Here is a 22,151-nt window from a genome sequence, read left to right on the forward strand (position 1 = left end):
TTGTGATCATTTCGACCCCACAGGGTGAGATCTTGCGTGGAGTCCCAGATCGAGGGAGATTATCAGTGGTCTTATATGTCTTCCTTTTTCTTATTATTGCTCCCACAGTTGATTTCATCACCAAGCTGCTTGCCTATTGCAGATTCAGTCTTCGCAGCCTGGTGCAGGGCTACAATTTTGTTTCTGGCGTCCTTCGACAGCTCTTTGGTCTTCACCATAATGTAGTTTCGAGTGTGACTGTTTGAGGTTGTGGACAGGTGTCTTTTATACTGATAACAAGTTCAAACAGGTGCCATTACTACAGGTAATGAGTGGAGGACAGAGGAGCCTCTTAAAGAAGAAGTTACAGGTCTGTGAGAGCCAGAAATCTTGCTTGTTTTTAGGTGACCACATACTTATTTTCCACCATAATTTGAAAAAGAAATCTTGCCAACTCAGACAAGGTGATTTTCTGGATTTGTTTTCTCATTTTGAATCTCATAGTTGTGGTCTACCTATGATGTCAATTACAGGCCTCTCTCATCTTGTTAAGTGGTAGAACTTGCACAATTGTTAGCTGACTAAATACCTTTTTCCCCACTGTATGTGTTTGTTTTTTATCATTTCTTTATTTTTAAATGTTGAAAAGGGGGGTGATTTGAACTTTTATGGGTTTTTTTTATATTTATCTTTTTTTAACTTTCCACTGTAATTGTTAGTCCCCTAGGGACTTGAACCTGAGATTGTCTGATCATTTGTACTATACACATCAATACCATAGTATTGCTATGTATTGTGAAAATCACTGTCTCTTATGAACACCAGCTACTGTCTGGCTTTCACAGGACGACAGTAATGACAGGCACGGGGCTCGTCAATAGACCCCTGGAAGTCATGGCAATTCATGGGCACCTCATGATCACATCACAGGTGTGCCAATGGGTGCATAGAATGATGCACTCCCCTGCTGGGCGCTGTAAGTGCCGCTGTCAGAGATTGAGAACAGGTTTCAACAAGTTAATAGCCTCTGGCTCCTCTTCGCTTCACCCTGGGCTGTTAAAGGCAGATGATGGCTGAATAACACAGACCCCACATCAAAGCAAGGGGCCTGACAAATGATGGTAATGTTCATCGTATGCCGGGAAGGGATTAAGCAAGGGAAAAAAGCTACAAGATGATTGGTATGGAATGTGCTCTGCAGAGATGTTAAGAATGTAGGAAACTATGTAATCTGTAATTTTTTATGTCATAGTAGTCTATGCTTCTACATAATAACACTGGATAGTTTGTTAAATAAATGATGCTATGCAGCTTTTGTCTGTATAATGCATCGAGTGCATGGGCAAACAGCATTGCTGTGGGTCATGGGGGACCTTTAACTTAGGGATGAATGGACCTGTGGAAGTTCGAGTTCTGGTACCTGACCCGAACTTTAGTCCAAAGTTCGGTATGGGTGCCAGAACTGTACCCGAACTGGAACCCGAACCCCATTTAAAAAAATGAACGCTTGAACTTTGGATCTGGAAAAAAAATTTCTCTCTCTCTGCAACGGACTTCCCTCAATACTTCGAACATTGCAATGGACTTCCAGGAGAAGTCAGTGTTCGGTGTTTTAACACCGGACACTACCTGTCAGGTACGAACATCAAATTTTTAAGTTCTGGTTCGCTCATCTTTACCTTTAACTGCACAAGGGCCAATGATAAAATGTACTTGTTTCCCTAAGGCCACGTTCACACATTCAGTATTTTACATCAGTATTTGAAGCAAAAATAAAGAGTGGAACAGAAGAAAAGTATAATACAAACACGTCACCACTTCTGTATTTATCACCTACTCCTGGTTTTGACTAACAAATACTGAGGTAAAATGCCAAATACTGACTGTGTGAACATGGACTAAGAGCCACTCTAAGCCAAGGAAGCTATGAAAGTCCTGGTGGTTTGTAGATTAGGGCTGTTATTACGGAATAGGGCTAGTAAATAAATATAAATATAAAATCTATGCTAAATATAGAATCAGTGTTGGCCAAGCTCTGTTAAAGACATCCTGTGTCATGTAACTGATTTAGTTGTGGATTATAGTTTGTGACGAGAAGAAAGATTAGAATCATAGAATCATAGAGTTGGAAGGGACTTCCTGGGCCATCTGGTCCAACCCCCTGCTCAAAGCAGGATTCGCTAAATCATCCCAGACAGATATCTGTCCAGCCTCTGTTTCAAGACTTCTATTGAAGGAGAACTCACCACCTCTCGTGGCAGCCTGTTCCACTCATTGATCACTCTAACTGTCAAAAAGTTTTTTCTAATATTTAATCTGTGTCTCCTCCCATTCAGTTTCATCCCATTGCTTCTAGTCTTTCCTTGTGCAAATGAGAAAAAAGATGATCCTTCTACAATGTGAGAGCCCTTGAGATATTTGTAGACAGTTATTAAGTCTCCTCTCAGTCTTCTCTTTTGCAGGCTAAACATTCCCAAATCCTGCAACCTTTCCTCATAGGACATAGTATGCAGACCGGTTACCATTCTGGTCGCTCTTTTCTGAACTTCCTCCAGCTTGTTGATGTCTTTTTTAAAATGTGGCGCCCAAAACTGGACACAGTATTCCAGATGAGGTCTGACCAAAGAGGAGTAGAGGGCAATAATGACTTCACGTGATCTAGACTGTATGCTTTTGTTAATACATCCTAGAATTGCATTTGCCTTTTTTGCTGCTGCATCACACTGTTGACTCATTTTCAGTCTGTGATCTATTAGTATACCCAAGTCTTTTTCACATGTGCTGTTGCTTAGCCCTATTCCTTCCACTCTGTATATGCTTTTTTCATTTTTATTGCCCAGATGTAGTACTTTGCATTTTTCCCTGTTAAAAACCATTCTGTTAGTTGCTGCCACTGCTCCAGTTTATTTATATCTTTTTGAATCCTCTCTCTCTCTTCTCTAGTATTAGCTATCCCTCCTAGCTTTGTGTCATCAGCAAATTTAATCATTTTACCCTCAATTCCTTCATCTAAATCGTTTATAAAGATGTTGAAGAATATAGGGTCCAGGACAGAGCCCTGTGGTACCCCGCTTGAGACATTCTTCCAACTGGATGTGCAGCCATTTACGACCACTCTTTGGGTCCGATCACTAAGCCAGTTATGAATCCACCTAACAGTTGCCTTGTCCATTCCATACTTAGTCATTTTTCAATAAGGATTGTGTGAGATACTTTGTCAAATGCTTTGCTGAAGTCAAGATATACTATATCTACAGCATTTCCCTGATCCGCCCAATCAGTGATTCTGTCATAGAAGGAAATTAAGTTAGTCTGACATGACTTATTAGTTACAAACCCATGCTGACTCTGTTTAATCACTTCATTCTTATCCAGGTATTGACATACATGTTGTTTAATAATTTGATCAAAGATCTTTCCTGGTATAGATGTCAGACTCACCGGCCTATAGTTGCCTGGGTCCACCTTCTACCCCTTTTTGAAGATAGGAACAACATTTGCTCTTCTCCAGTCTTCTGGGACTTCTCCTGTTCTCCACGAATTTTCAAAGATTATGGAGAGCGGTTAAAAAATTTCTTCTGCTATCTCCTTAAATACTCTGGGGTGTAATTCATCTGGACCTGGAGACTTGAATTCATTTAGGTTAGCTAAGTATTTCCTCACTGTATTTCTGCTTATAGTTATACTGGATTCTTCTATTCTCTTAATAGGACAGTGAAGAATAGTTGATGTTACATTTCCTTTCTGAGAGAAAGCAGATGCAAAATAGGAATTTTAGAGTTCAGCCTTCTCAACATCCTGTCTTACCATGTCATCATTTTCATCCTGTAAAAATCCTATATTATCTTTGACTTTTCTTTTACTTTGGACATATCCCCACAATCCTTTATTATTGCTTTTGACGTCTCTTGCAAGCCTCAATTCATTGTCAGCTTTAGATAATCTGATTCTTGCCCTGCAGGTTCTGCAGACAGCATTATATTCTTCTTTAGATATGCCTCCCTATTTCCAGTTTATAAACATTTCTTTCTTCCTTTTTAGCATGTGCTTAAGTTTTGTGTTCATCCATCCTGGTTTCCTTAAATGCTTCCTATTCGTCCCTCTTTTCGGAATTGTTAACGATTGTGCTTTGAGAATTTCATTTTTCAAGATTTCCCATCCTTCCTGGACATTTTTTTCCTTAAGGATATCCAGCCATTGGATTCCTCCAATTCTCTTTCTGAATCTCTTAAAATCTGCCTTTCTGAAATCTAACCTTGACGTCTGAGTCTTCACAGGTCTTCCTCCTCTAGTTATCCAAAATTCTAAAATAGCATGGTCGCTACCTCCTAGGGTCCCAGCCACTTTTACCTCCTCAACCATTTCCTCCCTGTTTATAAGGATTAGATCCAAGGTAGTAGTTCCCCTTGTTTTCTCCCCTACCTTTTGGAAGATAAAGTTGTCAGCAAGAGAGGATAAGAATTTCCTTGCCCTGTTAGTTTTGCCTGAGAGAGATTCACAACAAATGTCTGGATAGTTGAAATCTCCCATGACAACTATGTCATATTTTTTGGAGAACTCGGCCATTTGATGCATAAAGAGTTCATCCATATCTTCAGCTTGCACAGGCGGCCTGTAGTAAATGCCTACAATGGTGTCCTTTCCATTGTTCTGTCCTTGTATTCTTACCCAAACAGTTAACACAGAACTCCCAGTCTCTGAAGCTTTAATCTCTGTGCAGATAGATATACATGTTTCTAACATACAATGCTGCACCTCCTCCTCGTTTATCAAGTCTGTTTCTTGCAAATAAGTTGTATCCTTCTAGCCTTGTATTTAAATCATGTGTATTGTTCCACCAAGTTTCTGTGATTCATACCACCCAGGTCGAAGGTACAGGTTGGTCCTCAGAGGAAGCTGGACAAGGGCAGTGGTCACTTTGTTGCATTTTGGACTCCTCTGCTACTTACTAGGCCTTATGCAACATCATGACATGCGTCATACAGCAATGTCATGATGTTTCAGGGCCCAGTCATCTTGGATGCGGGGCAAAGGATTACCGGCACACAAGTGAACACTGACATTTAGTTTGGTCATATAGTTCTGTCATTTGTGGTAGTTTGAATTTTTTTTCTCATCATTATTTTACATGAGTGAACATTGTAACTGGTTACTATGTGTCTGGCTCCATTATGGGGGCACTGTAGTTGTACCTGTTTCTTTGCTGCAAGGTTTCTGTAATGAAGCACTGTCAGAGATCATCTGTCAGCTCTAAAGTTGTTACCAAGAACAGGCTAGGCACAAGCTACTTAGTTTCCCAGAGCTCTGGGGTTGCCCTGGCCTTCACCCTTTAACCCCTATACATGGATTTGGACTTACACATGGGACCACTGGGAAAGGGCCACACAGTCAGCTACTGTTCGGTTGTGCAAGCTGACAAGCGGAATAGTCAGGTAGCCAGGTAAAAAAAAAACAAGAGAGCCAGAAAGGTACAAAATCATCAGGTAGGAGAAATAAACAAATCAATATACAAGCCAAGGCCAAATTGGAAAACACAATACTAAACATGAGCTGGAATCACAGACCTTAACCCAGGAAGCACAAAGCTAGATCTGCCAGCTTCCAGCAGTAAGTAGTGTGTGGTGCTATCCAATTGGCTGAAGCAGGGAGCTGATACCATCAGCTGGACATCACACACACACCCATGCTGCCAGACTGTACAGCACTACAAGTCCAAGCCACCCTAACCGTAGTGGCTGGACAGAGCCTGTGCCATTCAGAGCTTCTGAATCCGACATCTCTTCTACCTCCAGCGCAGCCCACAGAGTGAATCCAGCGGTGCCTGGTGACAGAGGCAGACATCACAGGAGCAGGTTCTGGTGGAGATCTGACAGTTACTTTGCATCCTTTGTAGGAGACGTTTGCATTAAATATTGGCTCTATTAAAATGGGAATCTGTCACTCTTTTTTTGGACTATCAGCTGCCGGCATTGACATCAGGGGCTTATCTACCTTATCTACAGCATTCTGTAATGCTGTAGATAAGACCCCGATGTAACCTGAAAGATAAGAAAAACACGTTAGATCATACTCACCGGAGGGGGCGGTCTGGTCCGATGGGCATCGCAGTCCAGTCCGACGCCTCCCATTTTCATACGATGCCGTCCTCTTCTTCCCTTCCTGTAGTGGCTCCGGCGCAGGCGCACTGCTCTGCCCTGTTGAGGGCAGAGCAGAGTCCTGCAGTGCGCAGGCGCCGGACCTTTCTGACCTCTCCCAACGCCTGCGCACTGCAGGACTCCGCTCTGCCCTCAACAGGGCAGAGCAGTGCACCTGCGCCTGCTCCACTACAGGAAGGGAAGAAGAGGACAGCATCATATGAAGATGGGAGGCGTCGGACCGGACCGCGACACCCATCGGACCGGACCAACCCCTCGGGTGAGTATAATCTAACGTGTTTTTCTTATCTTTCAGGTTACATCGGGGGCTTATCTACAGCATTACAGAATGCTGTAGATAAGCCCCTGATGTCAATGCCGGCAGCTCATTGTCCAAGAAAAGGATGACAGATTCCCTTTAAGGGCACACTTGAAGACTGTAAGTGCCTTTATGTGTCGGAGTAATAGTAGGGTTGTATTCTGGGAAAGGGAGCAATTATTATGCTGTGTGATCTGGTATAGTGAGGTTTGGTTATGAATTAAGGTATGCCTTATATTTATTACGTACCCTCAGTAGCGTAGTTACTGGGGGGGCAGAGGGGGCCATTGTCCCGGGCCCCATCCCATGAAGGGGCCCACTCGGAGCAACAGCCACTTCTGCCCTCAGGAAGCACTCCGGGAGACCACAGCAGATTGCCTGCTCCCCTATCTTCCTGAGACGCTGCACGCTGACTAGCAGAGTGGCAGTCTCTGTGCAGTGTAGTGTGAGGCCAGAGCAAGGCTGATAAGTTTCTGACCTGCTTGGCTGTCAGTGCTGCAGGCTTCCTGTGTGCTCAGGTTCATGCACGCTGGAGCTCCCCTGGGTCCCCGTGCCCACATTACAGTTACCACAGACACTGCCTGGCCATGTCTGACCTCATCATATGCTTTGTGCCTGCAGCACTTGGATCAGAAATTGCAGGTGCCATCCATAAACCACCTGCCTGCAAACTTCATCAGACCGTGACCAAAATTTATTAGGTTTACTATATTCAGGTATGTATTGGTCACTGTGGGGTGAATGTGAGAGGATGGTGGCAGAGTGGGAACTGAAGGGGTGGTGGAGGGAGAACAGGGTGGGGGGGCCTTTTTATTATAGTTATTATTACAGTGTTTATTATTAATAATAATAAAAATATTATTTTTATAGTGCCGACTTATTCCGCAGCACTTTACATTTCAGAGGGGACTTGTACAGACGGTAGACATTACAGCATAACAATAATCATATATATCATAACAGATACCAAGAGGAATGAGGGCCCTGCTCGCAAGCTTACAATCTATGAGAAAAATGGTAGACACGAAAGGTGGGTGGTAATAATTCCCGATAGTTTGGACCAGCCATAATGTTAAGTGTGTAACAGTACAGACACAGAGGGCTAATGGATGCATAAAGCATGTGAGAACATGATGCGGGGAATCTGGTTATGGTAAAACTTTTAACTGTGCCACACAGGGATAGTTAGGTTAATGCATTGAGGCGGTAGGCCAATCTGAATAAATGCGTTTTCAGGGCATGCTTAAAATTGTAGGGATTGGGGACTAATAGTATTGACCTGGGAAGTGCATTCCAAAGAATTGGCGCAGCACGTGTATAGTCTTGGAGACGGGAGTGGAAGGTTCTGATTATTGAGGATGCTAACCTCAGGTCATCAGCAGAACGGAGGGCACGGGTAGGGTGGTATACTGAAACAAGGGAGGAGATGTAGGGTGGTGCTGAGCCATGGAGTGCTTTGTGGGTGAGGGTAATAAGCTTGTACTGGATTCTGGAGTGGATGGGTAGCCAGTGTAAGGACTGGCACAAGGTAGCGGCATCGGTGTAACGATAGGCAAGGAATATGATCCTGGCAGCAGCATTCAAGACAGATTGGAGGGGGGAGAGTTTGGTAAGAAGGAGACCGATTAGAAGAGAGTTACAATAGTCCAGACGAGAATGAATAAGAGAAACAGTAAGGCTATGTGTGCACGCTGCGGATTGGTCTGCGGAATTGTATCTGCGGAACCGCAGGTAAAACCGCAGGTAAAATGACCTGCGGTTTTACTTGCTGATTGGCCTGCGGTTTTCCCCTGTGGTTTATCACCTCTACAATGGAGGAGATGGTAAACCGCAGCAGAATCCGCAGAAAAGAAGTGACATGTCATTTCTTTCTGCGGATCCAAAACCGCAGCTTTTCCGCTGTTAAAAATCCGCAGCATGTGCAAAGCAGATTGTAAATCATATAGATTTACATGCCACTGTACACTGTCTGCAGAACTGCTGCAGATCCACAGCGGCCAAAACCGCAGCGGATCCGCAGCAAAAACCGCAGTGTGTGCACGTAGCCTAAGAGTTTTTGCGGAGTCAAAAGTAAGAAAAGGTTGAATTCTAGAAATGTTTTTGAGGTGCAGATGACAAGAGCGAGCCAGTGATCGGATGTGGGGGGCGAATGAAAGCTCGGAGTCAAGTATGAACCCAAGACAGCGGGCATGTTGCTGGGGAGTAATAGTGGAACCACACACAGAAATGGCAAAGTCGGGTATAGGTACATTAGTAGAGGGAGGAAACACAAGGAGTTCAGTCTTTGACAGGTTCAATTTCAGATATAGTGAGGACATGATGTTAGACACAGTGTTTAGACAATCGCCAGTGTTTTCTAATAAACCAGGTGTGATATCAGGAGAAGAAGCGTATAATTGGGTGTCATCAGCATAGAGATGGTACTGGAAACCAAATCTACTGATTGTTTGACCAATATGGGCAGTATACAAAGAGAAGAGGAGGGGGCCTATGACTGATCCTTGAGGAACCCCAACAGTAAGGGGAAGATGAGAGGAGGAGGAACCAGCAAAAGATAAACGAGCGGTCAGAGAGATAGGAGGAAAACCAGGAGAGAACGGTATCCTTGCTGCTGATGGAGTGGAGCATAGTGAGGAGGAGCTGATGATCCACAGTGTCGAATACTGCAGAGAGATCCAAGAGAATTAGCATGGAGTAATGACTATTTGATTTAGCTGTTAGTAGATCATTAGAGACTTTAGTGAGGGCAGTTTCAGTAGAGTGTAAAGAGCGGAAACCGGATTGGAGAGGGTCGAGAAGAGAGTTATCTGAGAGATGGCGGATCAGACGGGACTGGACCAGGCATTCAAGGAGTTTAGAGATGAAGGGTAGATTAGAGACAGGTCTATAGTTAGCGGCACAGTTTTGGTCGAGGGATGGTTTTTTTAAGTAGTGGATGTATGATGGCATGTGATGAACATCTATTACATATGATGAACTCCGTCACATGTAATAGATGCTGTATGGGGGGCTGATAGGGGGGTAGGAGGCTTATTATTCTTAGAGCTGGGGTCTTATTATAAATGTGGCGCCCCCAGGAGTATGGTTGCCACACTGGCTTTGCCTTCCTCCAGCGGAGGGTAATGCCAGGCTTGGAAGCAGTGATGGATCTCTCCAGCAGTTAACCTAATGCATGCAACATAGTTCCACTCCGGGCCACCAGGGGGAACTCTGAACCAGGATTGAGGAGCAGAATACTCTCTGAGGTCAGGAGAAAGGAGTGGGCAGATAGTGTGAGGAGGTCCACGTGTGCAGACATGTGGAGCGGGGTGGAGGTTGAGATCCGGGAAAAGAGCTCCCTCACCGCTAGAGCGCAAAGACTGGAACCTGGTCTCCACGGTGGTACGGATACTAACAGTCCTGCCACAGATACCAGAGGAGTAGGAGGCTGTAAATGCCCTGCTCTCACCAAAGACTTGGGACACAACAGCAATTGAATAGAGAGCCAGGACTCAGGAGAGGAGTCCCCGAGAGAGGCTACAGCTGTCTGTCATACAAGTAAAGTTCTAGGAACATCTGAAAAGAGGCATTTCAGAGTAACTAAGTACTGGAGTGCTTCACACTACAAAGCGCTAGGAAGGAGACTGCACAGCCCTTCTGCTGAGAGAGAATCCTGATCTGCTTCCAGGCTAACCTGCTCCAATACCATCTGTAATCAGGACTCTGGACTGCATATACTCAGTAAAGGTACAGAAACTACAACCGCTGTGTCTTGTCTGTTCCCTACGCTTTTGACACTGCTATATCCCCGTGCCAGCTACATCTACACTGCCCTGGGACTACAGCTACACCTGTGGGGAGCTTTACCATCTAAGCTGCACATACCATCAGTCCCAGCGGATCTGTATGCAGCGTTGGCCTAACACCATATTTGCCAAACACCACGGGTGGCGTCACGAACTGTTCTACCATTAACTACATCTCCCCATTGCTTGGGCGCCCAGGGCCACGGACCGGGTCACCGCTGCTGTGACATCCCCCTGACACCGGCCCGGTACCGAGTACCACACAGCCCTGGGAGGGTGACCCAATTTGGCGTCACGAACAGGATTACAGAGCCCGGTATCCCCTGGTCCTGTGTGCCATAGACTATGTTTGTGAACTGTGTGAATTTGGCGCCATTTGCCGCCATTGACACGCTGCTTGGCGCGTGCGGGAAGAAAGAGGCGGGCCTTCGTGGGCGGAGCCTGCCGCTGAGCGCGAAGAGAAGTGCCGCGCGGGAAGAGAAGACAGCGCGTGAGAGGAGCTGAGGCCTACAGCCCAGAACGTTGGGCCTGTGAAGCGGCCGCCGGTGAGCTCACATAACCCCCGGCCCTGGCTAACGTTAACTAGGGGGGGAGAATATGTCCGCGCCGCAAGCCAATGCAGCGGCGGACGCCGTTGCTAACCCCGCGGTACTGCCAGGAGGAGCGCCCGCCGCAGCGGTCCCCATAATGCCGCTATCCATGCCCTACATACCGGAAGCGGCCTGGCTACCGCAGTACTCAGGTGTGTCACACACCCTGAGTGAATTTAAGGAAAGACTGTGCAGCTTGTTTAACGTTTACCCTCTGTCTGAAGACCAGAAAGTGAATATCCTGATTTGACAGCTAATGGGTGCAGCACAGAGAGAGGTGAAAGCCTGGCAGGACACTGATAAAGACACTGTTACAAAGATCCTGGCCAAACTGAGAAGCACTTTTAACACCCGCACTGCAGCTGAAATTAAGATGCGGTTCTTTGGCTGTAAACAGAGGGCGCAGGACAGTATCAGGGACTATGCCCTCAACCTGCAGGAGGCGCTGCGAGCAGTTAAGCAAGTTGACTCTGATAGTGTGAAAGAAGAAGACAAATTGTTAAAGGAGCAGTTCATCGAAGGACTCCTGTCCAGTACCCACAGAGGACAGTTACGCATCATTACCCTGCAAAACTCTGATTTGAACTTTGCTGAGTTTAAGGACAGGGCTATCCGGGTACTGCGGTTATCCTCTGATAGCCGTCCAGAGCCCCCTAGGCGCCCAGCGATCACCTACCATCAGGAAGCTACATCCTTTCCTTCCATCCCTGTGGAGGCTGATGCCCAGACCCTGGATAAAGATCTAACAGAGGAGCTGCGTCTTCAGGTCCAGGAGCTGACCAAAGGAATGGCTGCACTCACCAGAACCGTGCAGTCCCTGCAGGATTCCTCCAAAGAAAAGGTCCAGCTTGCTTCCAGTCCAGAGGATGTCCCATGGCTCCGGAGGAGGAGAACCCCGCCACTTCGAGGAAGGAACAACGATCGCTATGACCAGGACGGACATCCCATCTGTCGCCACTGTTACAAGGCAGGTCATCTTGCAAGGTACTGTCCTTTAAACGAACAACCCCTGGGGCAGAGGGCCAACCCCAGGAGTAGGATCACCAGGCCCAAGGAACTGGAGAGCCAAGTATGTGGGAGGGAGACCGATCCTTCCTCTGGTGATTGACGGCATCCCCATGAACGCTTTGCTGGACACTGGCTCCCAGGTGACCACTATGCCGTATATTTTGTACAAGAGGTACTGGACTGATTCTGAACTCACCCGTGGCCCCACTGATGAACTAACTGTAGTTGCTAGTAATGGTCATACCTTGCCGCAGATTGGATGCAAGGAAATTTCTGTTAAATTGGGGCGGGTGGAGCTAAAATCACAAGGTCTGATAGTTGTTGATATTGGCCGACGTGAATGTAATCCCATGATGACTCTTGGTACAAATGTAATTGAAAACTGTCTGTCCGAGGTTATTGTCTTGTTACAACAGGTGGCTGAGACTGCTGGTTCTGGAGAACAACGAGTCCTGCAGAAGGAGATCTGAGCCCTGATGCAAAGACAACAGGTAGAACTCTCTGGCGGAGAGATTGGCAGCGTCAGAGTGAGTGATGCTTTTCCCATTGTAATACCCCCCAGATGTGAAATGTTGGTTTGGTGTCGGGCTGCCATAGGGCTCAGAGGACAGGATTACCAGGCATTGGTAGAGCCAGTATATTCAGATAGCAGGCCCACTGTCCTGACAGCCAGAGGGGTGGTTGATGTACAAAAGGGGAGAGTACCTGTACGCCTTCTGAATTGTGGGGAGGAGGAAGCCACAATACCTCGGTAAGCCACAGTTGCTAAACTGCTCACTGTCAATAACAACTCATTGCAGGCAGCAGAGCCTTTGGTCTCATCCGATCCGGTGGAGGACAATGGCCCTGTGAAGCAGCTAGAAGAGTGGTGCCAGCAACTGCAGGTGTGAACTGACTCTACACCTTCATACCAGAGAAATGGGGTTTACAGAGTGACACAAGAGTATGAGCCGGTATTCAGCAAACACCCACTAGATTTTGGGCAGGCAAAAGGGGTGCAACATCATATCCCCACTGGAGACCATCCACCCATAAAGGAGAGGTACAGACCTATACCCCCAACCCAGTACCAATGTGCTAAAAGTATGTTGAAAGAGATGAAGGAAGCTGGGGTCATTAGGGACAGTTGTAGCCCATGGGCAGCTCCAATAGTGTTTTTAAAGAAAAAGGATTTTACTATGAGAATGTGTGTTGATTACAGGAAAATTAACAGTATCACACATAAAGATGCCTACCTATTGCCTAGAATTGAAGAGTCATTAGCTGCACTTAAAACTGCTAACTACTTTTCCACCTTGGATCTCACTAGTGGGTATTGGCAGGTTCCCGTGGCAGAAGCAGACAAGGAGAAAACCGCATTTATCACTCCAATGGGTCTCTGTGAGTTCAATTATATGCCATTTGGACTCTGCACTGCTCCAGGAACATTTCAGCGGCTGATGGAGTGTTGCCTGGGACACATGAACTTTGAAACCGTCCTGTTGTACTTGGATGATGTCATCGTTTTCTCCAAGACCTACGAAGAGCATCTGGAACACCTGGCCGAAGTGTTTGAAGCTTTGTCCAATTTTGGCCTGAAAGTGAAGCCTTCAAAATGCCACCTCCTGAAGCCTAAGGTACAGTACCTCGGTCATGTGGTCAGTGCAGAAGGTGTGGCACCAGATCCTGACAAGGTCACGGTCATCCGGGACTGGACGAAGCCTAGCAACCTCCATGAGGTACGCCAATTCCTTGGACTGGTAGGCTACTACCGGAGATTCATCAAAGGCTTTACTGAAATAGCCACCTCGATGCAAAACCTTCTGGTGGGGCAGTCCAAGAAAGGCAAGCACAAGAATTCCACATTTGAATGGACGGAAGAGTTGGAGAGGTCTTTCACCAGATTGAAGATGGCTCTCACAGGTGACGAAGTTCTGGCCTACCCAAATTATGACAAACCCTTTGTGCTGTACATGGATGCCAGCAACGTGGGGTTAGGAGCAATACTGTCGCAGGTACAGAATGGAAAAGAGAGAGTAATCTCCTACGCCAGCAGGAAGCTGCGTCCCACTGAGAGGAACCCTGATAATTACAGTTCTTTCAAGCTGGAGTTACTTGCCATAGTCTGGGCTGTCACCGAAAGGTTCAAGCTTTACCTAGCTTCGGCCAAATTTACAATCTTCCCGGACAACAACCCGTTAACCCACTTGGACACTGCCAAGCTAGGAGCACTGGAGCAGCGATGGATGGCTCGGTTATCCAATTATAAGTTTACCATCAAGTACCGGGCAGGGCACAAGAATGCCAATGCTGATGCGCTATCCAGGATGCCTAATCTGCCAGATGCAGGAGAAGACCCTGAGGCTCTGGAAGAGGTAGAATTGCCTCCCTTCCACCAGCCCCTGGCGGCCCAACGTGCTCAAGGAGTGAGAAACAGGCGGCCTGGCTTGAAGGAAGTCACTCTGAATCCGTTGCCCCATCATGATTGGGCAGAAGCGCAAGATAATGACCCTGCAGTCCGCCTGGTGAAAGAGCTGCTGACACAAGGTGACTCACGCTCAGAGTTGAATGCTCCTGAAGAAACTCATTAGTTGTGGAAGGAAAGAAGTCAGCTGTTCATTTATGAAGGGAAGCTGTGTCGGAGGAGTATCAATGCCCGCACATATGAGCTGGTCTGGCAGGTGGTGGTCCCAAAGAGAGATGCATCAATGGTCCTAGGAGCATACCACAATGGAGCTGGACTCTTTGGATGGAAAAAGTTGGAAACATTGCTCCGAGCGAGGTTCTACTGGACTGGCATGCGGAAGGCCATTGAGAGGTGGTGCTGGGAGTGTGGACAGTGTAACCTGCGCAGAAAGGATCGAGACAGCCAGGGAGCTCCTTTACAGCCAATCATCACCAAACAGCCCCTGGAGTTGGTAGCCCTGGACCATGTGAAGCTGGTTCCAAGCCGGTCAGGCTACCTCTATGCCCTTACCATTGTGGACCACTATTCAAGATTCCTGGTGGTTGTGCCCGTCAAAGATCTAATGGCCAGGACAGCGGCCAGAGCATTCCATCAGCACTTCTGTAGACCACATGGTTATCCTGAGAGGGTGCTGACAGACCAAGGTCCAGCTTTCGAGGCAGAAGTGTTTCATGAATTTTGCAACTTATATGGGTGTAAGAAGATCCGGACAACACCTTATCACCCACAGACCAACGGCATGTGCGAGAAGATGAACCAGGTAGTGATTGATTTACTGAAGACATTGCCCTTGGAGGAGAGAAATCTGTGGTCAGAGAAGTTGCCCGATCTGGTGGACCTCTACAACCATATCCCAGTGAACTCTACCAACTGTACTTCAGCGTACCTGATGAGAGCAAGGCCTGGTAAGCTGCCTATTGACTTGGACATGGGAGTCCTGATGCCTGAAGTAACGTTACCAGATGCTGACTGGGACAAGGAGAGGCATCAGCAGTACAGAAGGGTGCAGGAGTGTGTGGAGAAGAGTCTGGCTCAGGCAAGGCAGAAGCATGAGAGACTATATAACCAAAATGCACCTGCTGTTCCTTTTTCTCCAGGAGAACAAGTTCTCAAGAGAAAAAAAAGACTGCATAAGCTGGATGATCAATGGGAAGAGGAGCCCTATACAATTCTGCCCTCGAACTTTGATAATGCCAAAGTATGCCTTGTTAGCAAAGATGGAGGAGAGTCCTCAGCAGCGGTATCCAGGGATCACTTGAAGTTATGCCCTGACCAGTTGAAAGAAAAAGCGGGAGGATCAGATAACATCCCACCTACAGAGGAAGAAAAGACAGTCGGTACCGTGCTGGGAGAGTTCCCTGCAAATTTGACTAGCGTTAATGATGCAATCGTGGTGCCGGTGTTGTTATTTCCCCAAGTAGAAGCACAGGAGAATAGGACTCAAGAAGACCTTGAAGATCGAGGAAATCAGGCAACAGAGGCCACACCAGCAGTGGAGTCAGAGAACCCTCGCCCTGCCAGTGGTGAACCTGTAGTGCCGTGGTGAGTCCAAGAGTTCACAGACCAGTTAGTGTCCCCGTGCCATGTAGAATTACTAGGAGTGTATCTAGAGCATTACACACTACACCGGTAGTTAGAACCAGACAAGCAGTAAGGCCCACTACAGTACCAGTGTTACGCAGATCCACTCGTACCACCCAGGGTGTACTACCAGTTAGGTTCCGTATCTAAAGTAAATGTGAATATTGAAATTGAATGTAAATATGTAGCTAAGTTTTGTACCTACAGGTAACCTGTAAGAGTTTCCTTTTGAAATTGCTAAGTTTTGTTCATGGACACTGAACCACAGGACTTGTGTGTGGTCAAAAACTTTCTTTGTATATATTTGCCATTTGCCAGGAATGGACCATGGACATTGATGTTGGACTTGTCATCATAGGACCTTTTTTGCAGCAATTGGTTTTTGTACATTTTTCTCTTTTTCAAATCTTGTACAATTATTGTTGTTTAAATGTTTATATGTTGTTTTTCATGTTTTTGTTCAGCCCAGGAGTGCTGACTTGCACTAGGGGGGAATGTGGCGCCCCCCAGGAGTATGGTCGCCACACTGGCTTTGCCTTCCTCCAGGGGAGGGTAATGCCAGGCTTGGAAGCAGTGATGGGTCTCTCCAGCAGTTAACCTAATGCATGCAACACAGTTCCACTCCGGGCCACTAGGGGGAACTCTGAACCAGGATTGAGGAGCAGAGTACTTTCTGAGGGTCAGGAGAAAGGAGTGGGCAGATAGTGTGTGGAGGTCCACGTGTGCAGACGTGTGGAGCGGGGTGGAGGTTGAGCTCCGGGAGGAGAGCTCCCTCACCGCTAGAGCGCAAAGACTGGAGCCTGGTCTCCACGGTGGTACGGATACTAACGGTCCTGCCACAGATACCAGAGGAGTAGGAGGCTGTGAATGCCCTGCTCTCACCAAAGACTTGGGACACAAGAGCAATTGAATAGAGAGCCAGGACTCAGGAGAGGAGTCCCCAAGAGAGGCTACAGCTGTCTGTCATACAATTAAAGTTCTAGAAACATCTGAAGAGAGGCATTTCAGAGTAACTAAGTACTGGAGTGCTTCACACTACAAAGCGCTAGGAAGGAGACTGCACAGCCCTTCTGCTGAGAGAGAATCCTCATCTGCTTCCAGGCTAACCTGCTCCAATACCATCTGTAATCTGGACTCTGGACTGCATATACTCAGTAAAGGTACAGAAACTACAACCGCTGTGTCTTGTCTGTTCCCTACGCTTTCGGCACTGCTACATCCCTGTGCCAGCTACATCTACACTGCCCTGGGACTACAGCTCCACCTGTGGGGAGCTTTACCATCTAAGCTGCACATACAATCAGTCCCAGCGGATCTGTATGCAGCGTTGGCCTAGCACCATATTTGCCAAACACCACGGGTGGCGTCACAAACTGTTCTACCTTTAACTACATCTCCCCATTGCTTGGGTGCCCAGGGCCACGGACCGGGTCACCGCTGCTGTGACACATCCTCCTGACACCGGCCCGGTACCGAGTACCCCACAGCCCTGGGAGGGTGACCCATAAGCCCAGCATGTTAGTATAACAAGCCCCCATACAGTAACCACAGCATGAGCTGTGTTATATGTAAGACTGTTAAAGTATGTAACATTATTATAATAAAGTTATTAAAAGGAGCCTGACAGGTGATACAGGCTGCTGATCGTTTGTGCAGCGTGTATCAGCATCGGCTGTAGTATCTCACCAGGTATGTTTGGCTCTATAAAGCTGCGGGGTTTCAGCGAAAATCATACTTTTAATAGCTGATGAGGAGCCATTGGCGCTGTGCACTAATCCTGCAGACAAGTGTCCGGCGGGTTCTCCTCGCACGCTGACAGTGCGGTGCTTGTTGTGAGTTCGTTTTCCCCTTCACCATCGATGTCTGCTGACTCCCTGATGAATGATATTTTCCGAGACTTGGTGGATAAATTTTTGATCATCTATCTGGATGATATTTTGATCTTTTCCAAGGATTGGGACTCTCATGTGGAACATGTTCGGACTGTGTTCCGGATTTTGAGGGAGAATTCCCTGTATGTCAAGGGATCGACACCTTTTTGGTGTACAGAGGATTTCATTTTTGGGATTCATTTTGTCTCCGTCAACTATTGAAATGGACCCGGCCAAGGTACAGGCCATTTATGATTGGGTTCAGCCCACTTCTTTGAAGGCCCTCCAGAAGTTTTTGGGTTTTGCTAATTTTTATCGGAAATTTATAGCTAATTTTTCTGGTATTGCCAAACCATTGACTGATTTGACTAAGAAGGGTGCTGATGTGCAGAATTGGTCTCCGGAGGCTGTTTCTTCCTTTCAGGAGCTGAAGCGAAGGTTCACTTCTGCTCCGGTTTTGCTGCAACCTGATGTCTCACTCCCGTTTCAGGTAGAGGTGGACGCTTCTGAGATTGGTGCAGGAGCTGTTTTGTCCCAAAAGGATCCTGTAACATCTAAAATGAATCCCTGTGCTTTCTTTTCCCGAAAGTTCTCCCCATCCGAACATAACTATGATGTGGGGAATCGGGAACTGTTAACCATGAAATGGGCATTTGAGGAGTGGAGACATTGGTTGGAGGGAGCTAAACATCAAGTCGTGGTCCTTACTGACCACAAGAATTTGATTTACCTGGAGTCGCCAAACGCTTGAATCCTGGACAGGCTAGGTGGGCCTTGTTTTTCACACGTTTTGATTTTGTGGTCTCTTTTCTTCCGGGCACTAAGAATGTCAAGGCAGACGCCCTCTCTAGGAGTTTCTTTGCTGATTCTCCTGTTGTGACCAAGCCTGCTACCATCTTAGGTGAGGGGGTAGTTCTTTCTGCCATCTCTCCCGATTTGAGACGTGCTCTGGAAGAGTTTCAGGAGGAGAAACCTGAGCGTTGTCCCATTGGAAAATTGTATGTTCCTGACCAGTGGAGGAAGAGAGTGATGTCTGAAGTTCATTGCTCTGCATTGGCTGGTCATCCAGGTATTTTTGGTACTAGAGATTTGTTGAGTCGGTCTTTTTGGTGGCCCGCCTTGTCTCGTGATGTCAGGAATTTTGTGCAGTCCTGTGGGACTTGCTCTTGGTCTAAACCTTGTTCTCGCTCTAGTGGGTTGTTGATGCCTTTGCCGGTGCCCAGGAGGCCATGGACCCATATTTCAATGGATTTTATCTCTGATATGCCTGTCTCTCAGAGAATGACTGTTATTTGGGTGATTTGTGATAGATTCTCTAAGATGGTCCATCTTGTACCACTCCCTAAGTTGCCATCTTCCTCAGAGTTGGTGCCCTTGTTTTTGCAACAGGTGGTTTGCTTGCACGGAATTCCTGAGAACATTGTATCTGACAGAGGAGTTCAGTTTGTGTCTAGATTTTGGAGGACTTTCTGTTCCAAGCTGGGAATTCAGTTGTCCTTCTCCTCTGCGTTTCACCCTCAGACCAATGGGCAGACAGAGAGAACAAACCAGACTTTGGAGTCGTATTTGAGATGTTTTATTTCTGCTGATCAGGATGATTGGGTTTCATTTTTGCCCTTGGCCGAATTTGCTTTAAATAATAGAGCTAGTTCTGCCACTTTGATGTCACCTTTTTTTTGTAACTTTGGGTTTCATTCTCGATTCTCTTCAGGACAGGTGGAGCCTTCTGCCTGCCCAGGTGTTGACACTGTGGTGGAGAGAATGCACCAGATCTGGGACCAAGTGGTGGATAAGTTGTCTCTCTCCCAGGAAAAGGCCCAGCGGTTTTCCAACCGGCATAGGACCATTGGTCCCCAGTTTAAGGTGGGTGATATGGTTTGGTTGTCATCAAAGAATATCGCTATGAAGGTGGCTTCTCCAAAGTTTAAACCTAGATTTATTGGACCTTACAAGATTTTGGAGATTCTTAATCCAGTCTCTTTTCGATTGGCTCTTCCTGTTACATTTAAGATCCATAACGTGTTTCATAAGTCTCTGTTAAAGAGGTTTGTTGAGCCAGTAGTTCCTGTGGTAGCACCTCCTGACCCGGTATTGGTTGAAGGTAATGTGGAATATGAGGTTGAGAAGATACTGGATTCTCACCTGGCTAGACGGAGACTCCAGTATTTGGTTAAATGGAAGGGTTATGGCCAGGAGGATAATTCTTGGGTCCCTGCATCCGATATTCATGCCGAAAGGTTGGTTCGTGCCTTTCATCGGGCCCATCCTGATCACCCTGGTGGCGTGGATGAGGGTTCGGTGACCCCTCCTCAAGGGGGAGGTACTGTTGTGAGTTCATTTTCCCCTTCACCGTCGATGTCTGATGAACTCCCTCTTCTGGTGAAGGAAGGTAGTGAGGCTGATTACCAAACACCTGATCTGGTTGATGATGACTGGGTAACAGGAAATTCTGACTGGATATAAGGCAGCCGACGCCCTCCTGAGTCGCTGGTGATTTCTCTGCTGGATTCTTGGAGACCAATCTGATTCCTGCTTCCCAAAGATAAGTTTTTGCACTGCTATTGAACTTATTAGTTTAGTTTGGTTTACCTTGTTTTTTGGAGTTCAGCCATCCCCGGTCGGGGGTGTGCTGAGTTCCATTTTTGTCTCTGATCAGTTTGTCTCTTTGCTCTGTCTTCAGAATTTACCTGAGTTCTGATATAGTATTTTTGAAGTCATAGCAACTTCAGGGCCTGTTTTTCCTATCAGACGGTTGGGACATTTTTTGGTAGGGTTTTTTACGGATTGCAGACAGCAGCTTTTCTATCCTGTCCTTTTTAGTTAGCTTGGGCCCCATCGTTTGCTCAACCTATCTTTCTATCTGTGTTAGTGTTTTCATCTTGCTTCACCGTCATTATATGTTGGGGGCTGCCTATTGCTTTGGGGTCTGCTCTGGGGCAGTTTAGATTTCCCCTTTCTTTCTTTAGGCCTATTTAGTTCTCCGGCTGTGATCGAGGGGTCTAGAGCATTGTAGGAACCCCCCACGGCTACTGTTAGTTGTTGTGGATAGGATCAGGGGTCTGCAATCCGATAGCTACCAACCTCTTCAGTTTTCTGGACTTAGCTTGTATTTTTGTTTTTTCCTTCGTCGGTGACTCAATCATAACAGTGTGATCTGGTGATGGGAACTGTTAATGTGTGATAGGTGAGAAGTGGAGTTTTTCCAAGAGAGAGCGGTGGGACTGTGGACAGTTCGAAGGGTGGAGGCGGGGCTGGGGTGGAGCCTGGGCGGAGTCTCAAGAGGGCCCCCAAAATTTTACCAGTATGGGGTCCTGAAATTCCTAGTGGCAGCCCTGGCAGTGAATGAGAGTTCTGCCAACCAATCTAGGTATGGGGCATGCTGAACTGTCAGTGTGGTGATGGACAGCTCAGCCATCCAATTGGATGCTGGGGTGTGCTGACCTGTTAGTGTATGGAGAGGCAGTTTAGTTGTCCAGTCAGGATCAGCGTGTTCCGGGCTTCATCCATGTGTCTCTTGCCCAGACTATTACGTGGCTATTTAACCAGCTCTCTGCCTTTGATTGCTACCAATTGTAGCTTTGGTTATGAGGTGTGTTCTTGCTCTGTGCTCCCTGCCTGGTATTCTGATATTTGCTTCTTGACCTAGGATTTGTCTTGACCATCCCTTTTCCTTTGCCCTTTTGTTCTGATCCACTGCCTTCTTAGAATATTGAACTCGGACTGTTTCCTGACAACGTCTTTGTCTCACTGCTCTTTCTATGATGTACTCTCTCGGCTTGTCCGTGAGTACTGACTAGTGGTTAGAAGTAAAGTTCTTTATATAAAACACAAGTGCTGGAATATTAACTGTAGAGAAATCAAATCACACCACTTCCTCTGTGTATGTTCACATCACTGTATTTACATCTTAGGCCGGGGTCACACTAACCGACGCAAAATACGGTCCGTATTTTACATGCGTAATACGGATGAATGACCCCTAAATAGTGCTCCGTATGTCATCCGTAAGCAAGGTGTAGTCGCGTCTTTTGCGCATGTCAGCATCCGTATGGCATCCGTATGGCGAGATTTTCTCGCAGGCTAGCAAAATGGACATATAATGGAGCCCTATGACAGGGTTCCTAACAGAAACCAAAGAATAGATATAGACACATAGAATGCATATATATATATATATATATATATATATGTGTATTCTATGTGTCTATATCTATTCTTTCGTTTCTTTATTAAAACTGTCAGTGTGAGTTTACTTTATAGCGCACTGAATTGCCGGCTTTGCTAAAAGACACCTGGTGCGTATTTCTCGCAAGTCACATGTGTATTCCTCGCCGGGGTCACACTGGCGAGGAATACGGCCGAGTGAGAGGCGCTGAAAGCACGCATTACACACGGACCAATGATTCTCTATGGGTTTGCTCCCAACAGCCGTATATTT

The sequence above is a fragment of the Dendrobates tinctorius genome, unplaced genomic scaffold (assembly GCF_039654945.1).
Source record: "Dendrobates tinctorius isolate UK_male_01 unplaced genomic scaffold, ASM3965494v1 ptg000022l, whole genome shotgun sequence".
NCBI lineage: Eukaryota > Metazoa > Chordata > Amphibia > Anura > Dendrobatidae > Dendrobates > Dendrobates tinctorius.